This window comes from Pinus tabuliformis, chromosome 9 (assembly GCF_031772625.1).
Source record: "Pinus tabuliformis cultivar Carrire ecotype Pingquan chromosome 9, CPIR1, whole genome shotgun sequence".
Taxonomy (NCBI): domain Eukaryota; kingdom Viridiplantae; phylum Streptophyta; class Pinopsida; order Pinales; family Pinaceae; genus Pinus; species Pinus tabuliformis.
Window position 1 is genome coordinate 1,613,421,221 of NC_142307.1, and position 15,759 is coordinate 1,613,436,979.

The following is a 15,759-nucleotide window of genomic DNA, read 5'->3' on the forward strand; positions in this document are numbered from 1 at the left end:
TCCAATCATAGATCTGTATTCTGGTTGATTCATTGTAGGAGATTCATCATTAGAACTGAGAATACATCCTGTTACCATTGGAGTACATACTAGTTTGGAATCTTCCATTCCGTACTTCTTCATAATTTGCTTGAGATATTTAGTTTGTGAGAGAAAGATGCCATCTTTTGTTTGTTGCACTTGTAGACCAAGAAAATAGGTTAGTTCTCCAAGCAAAGACATTTCAAATTCTTGCTGCATAACATAAGCAAAGTTTTGACTCATAGATTCTTCATTACTACCAAAGATGATATCATCAACATAAACAACAACAATTAACAGTTTATCATTCTCAATTTTTGTATATAAGTTGCTATCTGTAGAACCTTTTGTGAAACCTTTTTGTTGAAGATATTTGTCAAGACGATAATACCATGCCCTCAGAGCTTGTTTTAATCCATATAAAGCCTTTTTGAGTTTGCATACAAGCTTTGCATCATTTCCCAGAATGAATCTTTCTGGTTGTTCAACGTATACTTCTTCTAAATCTCCATGAAGAAATGCATATTTTACATCCATTTGATAAACTTTGAATTTTTGTAAAACTTGAAAGAGAAAGAAACATTCTTATGGCTTCAATTCTAGCAACAGATGCAAAAGTTTCTTCAAAGTATATACCTTCTTGTTGAGCATATCCTTTACAAAAAAGCCTTGCTTTATTCCTAACAACTTCTCCATTTTCATTCAACTTGTTCTTGAATATACATTTTGTTCCTATAACATTTTTATCGTGAGGTCTAGGAACTAATTCCCAAGTATCATTCTTTTCAATTTGGTCAAGTTCTTCATCCATGGCCTTAACCCAACATTCATCTCCACTAGCTTCATTTAAATTTTATGCCTCTATGGAGGATAGTAATGCTAGATAACTATAAGTTCCTACAAGAGTTCTTGTATGTACTCTAGACCATTTTTCTCTTATAATTTGAGACTTTGGATGATTCGTTTGAACATACCTGGATGGAGCCTTTTCCCTGTCAGATGTGTCTTCTTATGATGCTTCATTGGTTTCCTCCTCTATATCATTTCGATTTGATACAGGAAATCATTCACCATATTCATGACTATCATCTTCCTTTGCTGATGTCACTTGATTCAGATTTCTGCATGCTTCATCAGTTACAACATCAATGCATTCAACGATTTTTCAAAGTCTCTTATTATAACATTTGTATCCTTTAATTCTAGATGAATAACCAAGAAATATCCTTCGTCCATTCTAGGTTCAAACTTGCCAAGTTTTTCATCAATCTTTTTGATGAAACATTCGCTTCCAAAAACTTTGAGGTGTTTTACAGTAGGAGGCTTACCATACCAAAGTTCATATGGAGCCTGAGCACTATTTACATGTACATGAGATTTGTTGAGAATATTTAATGTAGTATGTGAAGCTTCACCCCAGAAGGTGTCAGGAGTTCCAGACTCGTCAAGCATAGCTCGAGCCATTTGTTGAACTTTTCTATTCATTCTTTTCACCACGCCATTTTTTTGAGGAGTTCTGGCAATAGAGAAATGTCTCTTTATTCCATGTTGTTCAAAAAATTCATCTGACATGAATTATCCTCCCCGATCAAATCTAAGACATTTGATTTTTAGATCTAATTAATTTTCAACTAAAGATTTGAAGACCTTAAACTTTTCAAATGCTTCATCTTTATGCTTTAGTAAACTAATCCAGCACATTCTAGAAAAATCATCAATGAATAAAACATAGTATTCTTCTCCACGAGGTGACTTTTTCCTTGTTGGCCCACACAAATCAGTATGAATGAGTTCAAGAGGATTTCTTGTCGATCCTTCTTTGGAATTGAATTGAACTCTAGTTTTCTTACTGAATTGACATGGTTTACTGATGGTATTTTATGGGATGCTGATATCTGGAAGATCACGAACTGTCTTGAGCCTGCATGATTTTCTTATTTGAGAAAAGCTTAGATGCCCCAATCTTTTGTGCCATAACCAGTTCTCTTCTGTTTTGCTTAGATAACATTGTTCTTGATCTCCTTTTAGTATATATATATTACTTGGCGTTCTTGTACCTTTGATTACGGGCTTTCCTTTGTCAAGCTCATGAACCACACATTCTTTTGATTGAAACACAACTTCATTTCCTTGATCACAAATTTGACTAACACTCAGCAAGTTATGTTTTAAATCATCAACATGCATAACATTTCCAGCTTTAAACTTTTCTTTTAAATAAATAAAACCTTTACCCTTAATGATAGCTAGTGTGTCATTTCCAAAAGAGACATTCTTTTCCTTTTCTAACGAATTGTATGAAAGGAGTTTATCTTTATCACCTGTCATGTGTTTAGAGCATCCACTATCAATGTACCATTGATTTTCTTGTCCTTCTGCAAACATAGCTATGCCACATCAATCTGACTGAAATTCCTTCTTTTTCCATACCTTGGAATTTGATGATGTTTTCTCCTTTTTGAATTGTTGGCCGAAATTTGCTCTTGCATTTAGATTCTTCACGACCAAAGTTATTGAAAAATGAACATTAAATTTCATCTTCAACAGGAGAAAAGTTATTATAAGAGATTTTCTTGATTCCTGTCACGCTCCTTTGTTTTCTTCCTCCTCTAGTCATGATAGTTTTGTAAGCAACACATTGAGCAACTTTATGACCAAAGTTATGGCATGAAAAACATTGTCCATTAAAGAACAAGTTTCTGTGATCATAAAATCTTTTGGTATTGTTCACCTTTTGATTGGTGCTTCTATTGATGTTCACTCTTGGAGTAAAATAAGCATAACCTGGGGAGTACCTTTAGGCTTTTGTTGAGGATTGAAGCATTGTTCACTCGTTTTTGCTACATCAAGATAGCTTCTGGTGATGGCTGAAATATTTTCTGGTTGGGATGTTTCTCTAGTGTATCCAAGAATAGTATTTATAATAGGAGAATGCTGAACCTTGATGATTTCATCTAAGGTTTTTGATCCTTTAGCAAATCTAAGATTCAAATATTTTTTTTTCTCAAGTTTTTCTTAAACCCACTACTTCACATTCTAATTTTTCATTGTGCTTTTTCCTTTCAGTGAGTTGATGTGTCAAAGTGTCTATGACCATATTCTTTTCTTCCAAACATAGTTTAAGTTGAGTGATTTCTTCAAGAAAATATTCTTCTTCTAAGGTATCCATAAAATCATAATTTTCATAAGCCATGAGTAGTTTAATATCTTGTTCAGATTCATCTTCATCACTAGTAGACAAGCCATCACTATGTTCATGAGTATAATAAATTCTATTAACAAACTGTTTCCTATTACATTTTGTAGAATCCCTTCCTTTTTCATGATTATTTTTATAAGGACATTTAGCAACATAGCGACCAACTCTACCACAAGCAAAACATTTGAAGGGACGCTTGCCTTTGAATCTTCCGGAACCCCGTTGAAGGTTCTTCACAAAGTTTACCTCATCTTCTTCTAATTTATATATCCTGATTCCTTGAGATCTTACTTTTGTTTTCCCTTTGTCGAGGATTTGAAAGTGGCTTCTCTGATATCTGATGGACCTCATTTCCTCATTTCAAAGGCAGTTAAAATTCCATGAAGTTGAACAATAGTAATAGATTATAGATCCTGCTTCTCTTCAATGGTAGATGCTTTTGACTCAAATTTAGAAGATAAAGATCTCAAAATTTTCTCTACTAAATTAGCCTCCTTTATTTCTTCACCTAGATTCTTCATACAATTTACAATTTCATCTACTTGTAAAGAGTAACTAGCAATACTTTCATCACTATGCATCTTGAGAGTTTCATATTGAATTTTGAGAGTTTGGAGCTTAGCATGTTTTACCTGGGAGTCCACTTCGTAGCTCTAAATGATTTTGTCTCATATTGCTTTGGCTGTGTTGAGCTGCATGACTTTGACGAATTCTGATTCTGATAGACTTCCCAATAATGAATTGACGACTTTGGAATTGTTTTCATATGCTTTATTTCTGTAGGATCTGTGGGGATTGCTGCTAGATATTGATATCATCCTTCCACAATTACCCAAACATCAACTCCAAGTGACTGAAGATAGGCTCTGGTTATTATCTTCCAATATGCTAAGTTATTCCCATTGAAGATTGGTGGTCTAATCGATCCCATTCCTTCATGATTGCTCATCTTGTGAGATCTCCTTTCAAGCGATCAAGATTCTTCTGAAGGACCTGCTTTGATAACAATTGTTGGGAAAAATACTTGGGGGGGGGGGGTGATTCAATATTTAAACTTCCACAATAATGATTTTCCTTTTCAAACTATATACACTATTTTACTGAAACCAACCAGCGTATGTCCGCGCCTATAATGAATTAAATCAAAGTATAGATAATAAACTTTGATAAACAATTAATTCATTGTATTAAATTAGAGTGTGATGCATTTACTAAGAAGTAAATAGATGTAATAAGAACAAAATAAATCAACACACATGAACACTAGGATTTTTCAGGTGGAAACCCAATGTGGGAAAAAAACTACCGCTGCTGTCATCTCAGTCTTCAATAATCTTGAAATAAAAAGTGTTTACAAGTTTTCTATTGGTGCATAATTTTTCCAGTATGCGAGCATCTACCTGTTAAAGGCTACAACCTTCACTCATTTTCCATCTTCTACTGGGGGAGATAAAACCCCCTAGCCCTTGTACTGGATAATATGTTTACTAGTACGTAGGCGCCAGCCTACAGAAGGCTACTACCTTCATTCTTCCTCTAGGGACCACGTTTCATAAATTTTTAGACTAGATACTCCTGGTACAACAACACAATATGTAGGCTATGTTTCATCAAATTTTCATACTAGACCCATCAGTAACATTGAAGCTAAAAAACAATCACCACTACAATACAACCATCAAATACCTCTGCATCTATCAACAATCAATGAATCTGAACAATAAGATCAATGTCACCAGAACACAGAGCTGAACCCAGAACACTGCATTAACAACCATAACTAACTGCAACCTCAAAAATCATATGTCGGAATGTATACACTACTTCAGTGAAGCCAACATCCATGTATACGCTACTTTCTTTTACACAACCTGCGTATACCTCTAAATATACTAAGTCATAAAACTTTTGAACCAAAAAAACTGTACCAACTAGTGACATTATGAAGATCTACTGTCAAATCACATAATTCTAAATAGATAACAACAAAGATCACCCTTCTCACTCAATAAATCAATCAACCAGACTCAATCCCCTTATACAATTAGTTTTACTTTCAGATCTAATGAAGACATCATTGAAATATAGCAATAAAACAACAACAATGATTAGATAGATCAGTCATCTCTGAACAACATGCTTTTATTCTGCATACACTACTTGGAAGTACCAAATCAACATGTATACGTGCCTTCACCAAGGCGAACCAGCGTATTTATCTGCAAATAATAACTTATAACTTTGCAGCTATTCCAGACTTTAGACATACCCAGATCATAACATATAAAGGATAAAACATGTGTTAGCATTCAGATCTAGCCCATCCATTATCAGATCATACAATGATAATTCATTTCAGGTCTCATGATCTTGATCCAACATTGTATCTAAAGGTGCACAAGATATTTCAGATCATCTCATAACCATAGCCCTTACAACATAAAATATACTCCAGATAGAAGTATTCATGAAAAACCCTTTCACTTGAACACCTAGTCCTTTTATCTTCTCCTCCTTATATACTTAGAGGCTTTTTCAATACCTCAGACCAAAACAACCTTTAGAACTTGTGGTATTCTGAGACGAGATCAAGTAACTGTGATTCTGCTCAATAATGTGGGCTGATACCATGGTATTGACCCTTGGTATTCTTTCATCTTAATTTTCCATCCCATATGCGCTTTTCCTCTTGTGAAAGTGCATGCATACGTATACACACCTTTTGTTCTATGAACCCGCTTGTATATGCTACTTGGACTAGGTGAACCAACATATACAATTTAATACAACTTAAAACATTTTTTTTCTTCAATTTCTTGATTTTGATCTGTAGTCCTTTGTTCCATCATCCTGTTCTTTTGTGTCATTACTCTGTTACCTATTGCAATGTGAGTTTCCTTTATTAATTCTGAACTGACCTGTGAGTGGGTTTCCATCAAGGACAACACATGTACCATAATTCCAACATAATAAACCACGCCTCATGATCTACATGTGTACTTGAATAAGAAGCCAAGTACACATCCCCACCTTCATCTGAGGTGGTTTTCACCTCTATAGAAGGAGCATCATCAAATCCCTTTTCTTTCTCAGGAGATTTATATCTATAGTCATTTTTGAAGTGCCCTTCCTTTCCGCATTTCCAACATACCTTTACAAGTTTTCCTAGAGATTTAGATCTCCCTCTAGATATAGATCTTCCACTCGAGGACTTCTTTTTGTTTCTATTCTAGTATTGTCCTCATATAGATGGGGAATCTCCATTCTGGGTCTCCATATTTTTCCATCTCATCTCCTCCAATAACAAGGATGAGACTATTTCATCAAGCTTCAAGGTAGTTTTATTTCTACCTATAGCGATAACTAGACTATTCCACAAATCTGGTAGAGAACACAAAAAACTAATGCACTTATCTTCATCTGAAATTTTTATATCAACAGATAACAATTAGCTTACCACAGTATTAAAGGCATTCAGATGCTCTGTTACCGACTCTCCATCCTTCATGCTTAGGGTATACATTTTTTTTTGCAGGAACTATTTGTTCACTAGAGACTTAGATTGGTACAAATTCCCTAACTTGACCCACAAATCCTTCGCTGTAGTTTCCCCTTATACATTCAACAATACTGAAGCTAATATACACAACCATATTGTGCTCTTTTCTTTCCGATCCAGATTTGCCTAGTATTCTGCCAACACTGTCGTTGGTTTAGTACCTGGCTCTACCATGATCTACTCATCTTTAACCACCTGCAAATCCTCCATATTGAGTTTCCAGAACTAAAAACTCTGACCATTAAATTTCTCGATCTCTATCTTTCCACTGCTCACCATATTCTTTCACCACAAGGATCGATCCCATAGATATCCCACTGAATAGGGTCTACCACAAGCATGAGTAAAACCCCTTAGCAACAACCTCATCCCCTAGAAGCCAAAACAACTCTGATAGCAAATGTAGGTTTTAACTTTACAAATGAATTCTTAAAAACAAAAAATATACATTGGCGAGAAACACAAAACAAATACAAGAAGATTTTCCCTTGGATCCCAAAACTGGGACTACCAGATTGATTTTTCATTATGTTACTTTCAAGGTTACAATACATATATATACATGCCGAAGAATTCATAAACCCCAACCCATTAACCCTGGATTAGAACATAACCGTAGTTCCCTTGATTGGATCTACAAAATACCAAGGGCAAAAAACCATCATACCCAAAACTGTGTGCAAAACCCACACACAAAACCATGGAAAGAATATGACACACACCCAACACTAAGCCATGTGCCCCAATAATTCACTCATTTTGCAGGAACACTATCACAACCTAGGTGTCCCCAAGTCAACTCCAAGCCTTCACGCAAGCATCAAACCTATCACATGATTACATACAAGTGATAAATGTTAGATATGTATATTCATTTTTTTCATCTTAACAAATTTTCCCTTGAATTATTGAGAAATTATTAATTTTTTTTATTTATTGATTTATATTTATAGTTATTTCAAACAGCATAGAAGGGTTTTATAATAATCTTCAATGCTACAATCCATATCTTTGTTCTTGCTCTTCTTTTACTTTTTTTTGCATCTAACTTTAGGAACAAGGGTTTACTCTCTTAGCCTTTTCACAATGATAATTTTTTTAGGATTGATATTTGTTGGATTAATGTTTGTTTTAATGTAAAAATTAATTTTAATGGATGGGTATCCTTTATTCCTCTAGATTCCAAAACATATTCTTGTCATGAAAAAAAATCATTTTTTGTTTTATTTTGTACATTATATAGTAGATACACATTGTTGCATTTAACACATTTCTTGGCATGAAAACCCGTGAGTGTATTAATGTATCATATTTTTGTGTAGATGCACATAGGGGTATGTGGAACTCCATACAATTGTATATGCATCAGTGTGTATTACTACAATGTGCATTGATATCTATTAATGTAAAAAGTGCGTCATCTAATTTGAAAACAATTTTACGTTGAAATTCTTTACTTTGTAAGCATATATCATATTTTCTATATTTGATTATGCATATATTTTGTTAATGGAATATGATTGATATAAGATGTTGGTGTTATAAGAAACAAAAGAAAATATTTACATAGACATTGACATAAGAATGCAAATATACTGCAAATATCATCGTATTAATTACAGTAATGATACATCACACTCTCAACTTTTACAATAGAATGCACGAGACCTCGTAATATAGAATTGAGGTGCTCATAACAAATTTCAAATATGGCTAATTAGTTCAACTGTTTCCATAACTATCTCCATAGATCACTCACTTGATTCTTTGTGATCTCCATCCCTAACTTCTCTAATTATCCTCATCTTTGATCATATGTAGACTTATCTAGTTTTATTATTAATAATTTCATTATATAATAAGTATGAATTATTCCTTCACACTCCCCCTTAATGAATACTTATGATTCAATCTAGATGTTTTAAGTTGTCCTCATATTTAGTTTTTTTCAATTTGCATCACTTTAGTCTTCTTTATCTTCATATGTATCTTCAGTTGTTGTTGCCTTTTTGTATCAATATGCACTACATTTTCCTTGATAATTCCAGATCTTGATTCATTCATCTGAGCTGCATCATTTTTAAATCAAGGATCTCTTTACCTCACCCTCGATCTTCTAATGGATTTTCTATGGATCACCTTTCAACCATTACATCATACCTAGGAATTTCTTGGCTCACCCTTAACCTCAAAGTGGTTCGACTTACCATGAACTAATCATTACATCAAGTGGTTTTGGCTGAACACAAACCTATATATGTCATTACAAGTGGTTTTTGGTTTATCACGAACCAATAAAAAAATACTCATGCTTCATTTGACTCAAGAAATGACTTGAAATTAACTAACAACCCTTTCCTTAATGAAAACCAATCTTTGGAGGACCAACTAACTCTTGAAATTTATATGGGAAATATTGTTGTACATTTGAAGACTAGACCTTATAAAATCTTTTCAAGATAAAAAAAATGACTTTTTGCCATCCATTCACATTTAGCCAACCACATTGTACTTGCATACGAGGCTTTGATATTTATTTGTTCCAATACTTGTGATGATTAATAATTGTAATGTTGGAAATTTTTTAGGGAAGTGGATTTCAACTTTTAGCTTTTACATGTCCTTTTTTTCCACAATGGCTGCAAAGTTGTTTTTTCTTCTGCACTTGATTTTTTGTACTACTAGCTGTATATGGCTAATTTGTTGACAATGTTTTTTCTTTCACAATTTTTATAGTTGCATTGCTTGTTGAACTTCATAACCTACGCCTGTTTATTTTGGTCTTACACAAATTTGTATAGGATTATAAATATCTTGACCTCTTTTACCTAAACCATTTCCATCATAAATCATTTTATTTAAAAGTTTGGCACCAATTCCTTTTGTGTGCTTCTCAAAGTAGCCTAGTTCATCATATTCAACATTATCGATATCATTATTTGATGCATCAAAACAAGATACATACAATATGTACATCAACATTATCATTAATCAAATGAAAATTATTAGTAGAAATATCAGTGTTTTGAATGAGGTCACTAGTATCACAAATTGCATCAGTTTTCTTTCTCTTGATTTAATTTTTTCACTTCATTATCGAGTGCTAAGAACAAATTTTATTTGTTGGGGTGTGGAGCCTGATTACCTTCTTGATTGTTCAGATGTTTTTATTTCAGTCATGTTAGATACATGTTCCTAATGGGGTAGCAACACCACCCATTTAATTTCCATCAGGGGGGAGGGGGATGATGAATTTTATGTTCCTCCCCTTGGCGGGGTTTGGGGCAACACCCCTTGAAGTTAAAAATAGATGAAAACTTTCCTTGTAAAAGATTGTAATTTGATAGTCAATCTGGGGTGTTCATTAGGCAGATGATTTGACTGTAGAAGTTATGTTTAATTTATTGTTTTTTTTCTGCTAGAAGACAACCCCTCGGTTTATATGAGGGAATTATATTGCATATGTGTATCATTATTCTAAGTGAGAGAGAGAGAGGAGGTTATGTGAGAGTGAAGAGGACATTACAATGGATCTTCTCTAGGTTGTATCTCTTCATTTTGCTGGATAATATAAAAGGAAGGATTGGATATTTCTCCATGGACGTAACCCAAATTGGGTGAACCACATATATCTTTGTCTCTCTTGCTTCATGATTTTTTGTATTTGTGTTTCCATAATATTTTGTGTATTTCATTACTCCGTTAATTAATTTCTAACAACTTGTATCGGAGATGGAGTTTTATTTAGCTAATAAACTTGTAGGAGAGAAGGGTTCTTGGTTTGAGTGGGAGCAATGATAGATGATGGTAGGATTAGGGTTGAAAATTAAATGGTAAAAACTACCAAATGTGGAAGATATAGATGGAAGATTATTTGTATCAAAAAGATCTGTACCTACCATTGAGCAAAAAAATAAAGAAGATGATGAGTATGATGGATGCAAAATGGGAGATTCTCGACAGAAAGGCACTAGGGACAATACGATTGTGTCTGGAAGCGTCAGTGGAATTTAACATTTCAAAGGAAACACCAACAAAAGGTTTAATGACGACATTGGAAAAACTATATGAAAAACCCTCGACCTTGAATAAGGTATTTATTATGAAGCGTATATTTGAGATGAAGATGTCAAAAGGTGGATCTCTTGCTGATCATTTAAATGAATTTAACACAATTACTACTCAGTTAAGTTTTGTAGGGGTAAATTTTGATGATGAAGTTAGGTCTCTATTGTGTTTGTGCTCATTGCCAAAAAGTTGGAATGGATTATTTATGGCTATCATTAATGCTGTATCTAGAACTAGTACTTTAAATTTTGATGATGTTGTTGGTGCTATTGTTATTGAAGAAATGCGACGGAAAAGCTCAACTGAGACATCAGGTAATGCTTTGATGATAAAGACTAGGGGAAGAAAAATGGAAAGAGGAAGGATACCAGGAAATCAAAGTAATTCAAGAAAAGGAATACCCAAATCTTGATTAGAGATAGTGTGCTGGAAATGCGGGAAGATAGGACATGTGAAGAAAGACTACAAATATCGAAAAGGAAAAGAAGGAGATGGACAATAAGAGAATAATCATGAAGCGAATGTGACAAGTGATGTGTTGAAAGAAGCATTAATTCTTTCATTAGAGAATATTATTGATGTTTGGGTGGTAGAATTAGGAGTCTCATTCCATGCCACACTTGATAGAAAACATTTTCATGACTACGTTCAAGGATATTTTGGACACGTTTGTTTGGGTGATGATAAACCATGTTAAATCGTTGGAATGGGTAATGTTTTTTTAAAGAAATAGAATGGAAACAAATGCCTATTGAAGGGGGTAAGGAATGTTCCATATCTGAAGAAAAATCTAATTTCAACAGGGTTGTTAGGTGGTGAACACTGTGTAACTACATTCAAAGACAAAACCTAGAAGGTCACTAAAGGAGCCATGGTAATAACAAAAGGAGAAAAGGTTGGTACATTGCATTTATGCATTTTTATTTCTAATTTTGTTAATTATTTAACCTCCATAGGATCAGATACGGCATTGTGGCATCATAGGCTTGGGAACATGAGTGAGAAAGGGATGCAGATTCTTCACTCAAGTAATTTGTTGCCAGGTGTGAAGAATTCTGATTTGGGTTCTTGTGAGAATTGTGTTTATAAAAAAAAAGAAAAGACAAATCTATCATTGTTGGGAATGAAAAGAAGAGAGAAAAAATAGAGCTTGTGCATACAAATGTGTGGGGACAAACTTAGGTATCATCTCTTGTGGCTCTCACTATTATTGTTACAAAATTATATGTTATAGAGCAATGGAACACATAAAATATTGCAGAAATATCAACACATAAAACACATAAAAACAAGAGAAACACATATATATGTGGTTCACCCAATTTGGGCTACCTCCATGGAGAAACAACCAGTCCTTCCTTTTATATTATACAGAAAAATTAAGAGATACAACCTACATCAAATTTGTTGTAATTCCCTCTTTGCTCACACACAATATCCTCTCTCTTCTCGCTCAGAATATAGATATAAATAACCGCAATACAATTCCCTCATATATAGCGAGGGGTTTCTTTCTAGGGAAAAAAACCTAAATTAAACATAACTTCTACCGTCAGATTTCCGCCTAATGAATGACCCAGATTGACTACGAAATTACAACAATTTACAAGGCAATTTTACATCTATTTTTAGCTTCAGGGGCACTGCCTTCGATCCCCTTTTGGATCCCCCTGTCATTGCGCCCCCGGACCCTCTTGGTGGCACGCATAAATGGGCGACGTTTCCACCACATTACGAAATGAGGTCCAATGTGGAAATACCTCTGAATAAAGAAGATAATTGGGCTCCACACCTAACAATTATGTTACTTTTATTGACGATGCAACTAGAAGAACCTGGATTTATTGTATTCGGAATATATATGATGTATTTTATACTTTCAAGAAATGGAAATATTTCGTTGAGAATGAGATAGGAAATAAGTTGAAGTGTCTCAGATCAGACAATGGAGGTGAATACTACAAAAAATAGTTTGATAACTATTGTTCAAGACATGGAATTCATAGAGAGAAGACAATTCCAAGAATGTTGCAGGAAAATGGTGTACCATAAAGGATGAACATGACAATCAGGGAGAATGCAAGGTGCATGAGGTTGCATGGAGGATTTCCCTTACAATTTTGGGCAGATGCTATAGATACTATTGTTTATCTAATAAACATAGGGCCTTAAAGTTCCTTGGATGGTGTTATTCTAGAGGAGGCATGGACAGGTAAAAAGGTAAACTACTCATTTTAAAATACTTTCAGTTGTGAAGCCTTTGTCCACATTAATAAAGAAAATAGAACAAAGCTTGAGGGAAAATAAAAGAAATGTATCTTTATTGGAAATGGTGGAATCCTTGATGCAACCAGACTTGAGACTTAATTAAGTTTCCTGCAAGTAAAACAACATTGCATAATAAATGGGTTTATGAGTTGAAGGAAGAAGATGAAGGAAAACAAAGGTATAAGGCTAGACTTGTGGTGAAGGGTTTTTCACAAAAGAAAGGTATAGAATTTGATGAATTTTTTTCTCCTGTTGTTAAAATGATTTCAATAAGAACTATTTTAAGTCTAGTGGGAGTAGAAGATTTGCATCTTGACTAGTTATATTTAAAGACAACCTTTCTCCATGGGGATTCAGAGGAATAAATATATATGCATCTACTGCAAGGGTATGAGGTCAAGGGAAAGGATAAATGAGTGTGAAAATTGAAGAAGAGCTTGTATGGATTAAAACAAGCTCCAAGGCAGTGGCATCTAAAATTTGACAGGTTTATGTTTGAATAAGGTTATACTAGATGTCACTTTGACCATTGTGTTTATCTTAAAAGGAAAAATGATGGAAGCTACTTTATATTTCTATTGTACATAGATGTCATGCTCGTTGTAGGATCTAACATGAAGGAAATAAATGTGCTCAAAAGAAAATTGGAAAATTCATTTAAAATTAAGGATTTGGGTGTTGCAAAACAAATCCTTCGTATGAGAATAATTAGAGATACAAAAAACCACAAATTAATATTATCTCAGGGTGAGTACATGGAAAGGGTGTTGGAAAGATTTAATATTCATAATGCAAAACCAGTTAGTACACCTTTGGGTAGCCATTTAAAACTAAGTAAGGGATGTTTCCCAAGACCCATGAAGAGATGGATTATATGTGTAAAGTTCCATATGCATCAACAGTGGGAAGCTTAATGTATGAAATGGTCTACAAAAGGCCTGATATTGCACATGCAATGGGATTTGTAAGAAAGTATATGAATAATTCAGGAAAAGAGCATTGGATGGAAGTGAATTGGATTCTCAGGTATTTGAGAAGTACCACAAATCAAGCATTATGATTTGGTGGTTCAAACATTTCTCTACAGGGATACGGTTATGCATATATGGTAGGTGATAGAGATAACATGAGGAGAACTATTAGGTAAATTAACTCAGGGTTAGAGTCAAGGTTGATCAGGTTAATCAATAGTTGTTTTTGGGCACAAGGTATTATGTACCCATGGTATTACATGTAATGAAGCCTATAGAAGGCTAGGATGACTTCTTTGTAAGGCAGGCCTGGAGGTGACCGGTGAAGGCTCACTTGGCCAGATTAGCTAGGGTTGTGGCCAATGTTAATGAGATCTCATTGGGTTGGGTTTTCCTTAGAGTTGGGGTTTTTCCTAGGATAAAAATGTATGTTTATGTGCTATTGTGTGTTATTATTGTTTTTGTGTTAATGTTATTTTTCTTCTCGGTAAAACTCAGTAAATCTTGGTAATTAGTTAATCCTCCAGTTTAATTTTGTTCATTTGGTATCAGAGCCAAATGTTGGCTTCAGAGGGACGCTTCTGTTGATAAGGGTTTTATTGGCCTGGTGAATGAAAGAGATTTGATTCGCTACACTCATGGATGTCTGGATCTAGATATTTGAGGTAGCATGGTTATGAGACTGCTATATTACTAGTGGTCGAGTTGCGACGCAGTGCTCACGTATGCGTTAGAGAGATCGATGTTGATCTGGGCATAGATCAAATCTGGGTGCAAGTGGCTGGAGAGAAGATCCATCATGTGGCAGGCATGAGCTACATAGATTTGAGATCTCAAAAAGGGTTTCAAGGCCATGGATATATGAAATCGATGATGCATGCGGTAAATCTGAAGGGAGATTGCGACGGAACTGTGTCGATATGGACATGAACGTTTAAGGATGAGGGTTGTGTCACTGTTTTTAGATTTGTGATACATTTGAAGTGATGACAACAAAAACAACGATAACTATGGTTGGGTCGAGTGGGATCGGATTTTCTTGGAGGAATTGGGGAAGCGGTGGCATTAGCATTCCAGATTGCAGTGCAGGTGATGTCCCGATCAATGTCATTGCTGATGTAGAAGAAGGCTGATGAGATTTAGAGCCTATGGTGTAATGTTGTTGGTTCGATGTTGGAATTCGTTGCCAGGTGAGCAATGACTGAAGATAGAATCGTGAAGAGGACATCAGTGGTCGAGGCTGGAGCAACGGTGAGGAGGAAAATGTTGTTTTAAGCGAAGCCTCGATAGGGGCACATGGATGGGCTCAAATGTGGGTTTCATAGGAGTAGATGTGGGAGGCATGGAGGCACACGATATTTTGAAATGTATCGGGCTTGATCAAGGGCGTAGATCATAGGGGGAATCTGGATACACATGACCAGATTCAGTGGGAAACTATAGTATACCTAGCGGGATAATATGGGGTACAAAAGGAGGTACCCAAGGGAATAATGTAATAATGGGATGGGCCATAGTAATAAATAAGGTGGTTAACATGTATCATGTATGGGACCACAAGTAGTTAGCAATAATGTAATAAGCCCATGGTATTTGATAGATGGTATTGAGGGAACCATGGTAATGACCCATAGTACTGTATGTATGAGGCCTATATAGAGGCTAGAGACTCC